General features: G+C 30.5%; 1 pseudogene; it reads left to right on the top strand.

The window, feature by feature from the left end:
• Positions 1-2,280, top strand: part of LOC112070741 (FYVE, RhoGEF and PH domain-containing protein 1-like) — a 122,686-nt pseudogene that overhangs the window by 97,377 nt on the left and 23,029 nt on the right.

Here is a 2,280-nt window from a genome sequence, read left to right as displayed (position 1 = left end):
AATGTTGTGTTATTTCTCCTCAGTCAGTAACATGTTGTATGTTGTGTTATTTCTCCTCAGTCAGTAACATGTTGTATGTTGTGTTATTCTCCTCAGTCAGTAACATGTTTTATGTTGTGTTATTTCTCCTCAGTCAGTAACATGTTGTATGTTGTGTTATTTCTCCTCAGTCAGTAACATTGTTGTTGTTGTGTTATTTCTCCTCAGTCAGTAACATGTTGTATGTTGTGTTATTTCTCCTCAGTGCCCCCAAAGCCTCCTCACCTGCAGCAGAGTGCTGGTGCTGCTAGGCCACGCCCCCGCGCCCCAGACAAGCCCCTCCCTCTGCCTCCACCCTGTAGACCTCTACCTGCAGACCCCAGAGGGGGAGGAGCCAGCCAACCCCCAACACTCCCTCGCGTTGAGGGAAGCTCCTCCCCCACCGCATGCGTGCACTCCCTCATCGAGAAGTTTGAGAGGTGAGACGTCATTCTCAGGATCAAACTTAGGTCAAGTATTTGAGCTGACATCAGTGTTCATGCTAGGCCTACAATGGAACTAATTGCATAGTTCTAAGTGATTAATGACATAGTTATAGTGATTAATGACATAGTTCTAAGTGATTAATGACATAGTTATAGTGATTAATTACATAGTTCTAAGTGATTAATGACATAGTTATAGTGATTAATGACATAATTCCAAGTGATTAATGACATAGTTATAGTGATTAATGACATAGTTATGACATGTTTAAAGTGATTAATGACATAGTTATAGTGATTAATGAATAGTTCTAAGTGATTAATGACATAAGTTAATAGTGATTTAATGACATAGTTATAGTGATTAATGACATAGTTATAGTGATTTAATGAACATAGTTTAAAGTGATTATGACATAGTTCTAAGTGATTAATGACATAGTTATAGTGATTAATGACATAGTTTATAGTGATTAATGATACATAGTTCGCAAGTGATTAATGACATAGTTCTAATAGTGATTAATGACATAGTTATAAGTGATTAATGACATAGTTAAGTGATTAATGACATAGTTCAGTATGACTAGTTATAGTTGATTAATGAACTAGTTTATAGTGATTAATGACATAGTTCATGTGATTAATGACATAGTTAAGTGATTTAATGAATAGTTATAGTGATTAATGACATAATGTTATAGTGGATTAATGACATAGTTATAGTGATAATGACATAGTTATAGTGATTAATGACATAGTTATGAGTTGATTATAACATAGTTCTAAGTTGATTAATGACATAGTTCTAGTGATTAATGACATAGTTCTAAGTGATTAATGACATAGTTATAGTCATTAATGACATGTTGTAGTTATTATGACATAGTTTAGTGATTAATGACATAGTTATAGTGATTAATGACATAGTTATAGTGATTAATGACATAGTTATAGTGATTAATGACATAGTTCCAAGTGATTAATGACATAGTTTATAGTGATTAATGACATAGTTCTCAGTGATTAATGACATAGTTTATAGTGATTAATGACAATAGTTATAGTGATTATGACATAGTTTAAGTGATTAATGACATAGTTATAGTGATTAATGACATGTTTCTAAGTGATTAATGACATAGTTATAGTCATTAATGACATAGTTCCAAGTGATTAATGACATAGTTTAATAGTTATTAATGAAAACAAAAATAAAAAGTTATAGTGATTATGACATAGTTCTAAGTGATTAATGACATAGTTATAGTGATTAATGACATAGTTATAGTGATTAATGAAACTAGTTCTAAGTGATTAATGACATAGTTTATAGTGATTAATGACATAGTTCCAAGTAATTAATGACATTGTTCTAGTGTTAATGAACATAGTTATAGTGATTAATGACATAGTTATAGTGATTCATGGCATAGTTCTAATGACATAGTTATAGTGATTAATGACATAGTTATAGTGATTAATGACATAGTTATAGTGATTAATGACATAGTTCAAGTGATTAATGACATAGTTATAGTGAATTATGACATAGTTCCAAGTGATTAATGAATAGTTATAGTGATTAATGACATAGTTCCAGTGATTAATGACATAGTTCTAAGTGTTAATGACATAGTTATTTAAGTGATTAATGACATAGTTATAGTGATTAATGACATAGTTAATAGTGATTATGACATAGTTATAGTGATTAATGACATAGTTCAAGTGATTAATTGAATAGTTATAGTGATAATGACATAGTTATAGTGGATTAATAACATAGTTTAAGTGAATTAATGACAATAACGTT

Source organism: Salvelinus sp. IW2-2015, unplaced genomic scaffold (assembly GCF_002910315.2).
Source record: "Salvelinus sp. IW2-2015 unplaced genomic scaffold, ASM291031v2 Un_scaffold1411, whole genome shotgun sequence".
NCBI lineage: Eukaryota > Metazoa > Chordata > Actinopteri > Salmoniformes > Salmonidae > Salvelinus > Salvelinus sp. IW2-2015.
This window is presented reverse-complemented; position numbering and strand designations above follow the sequence as displayed.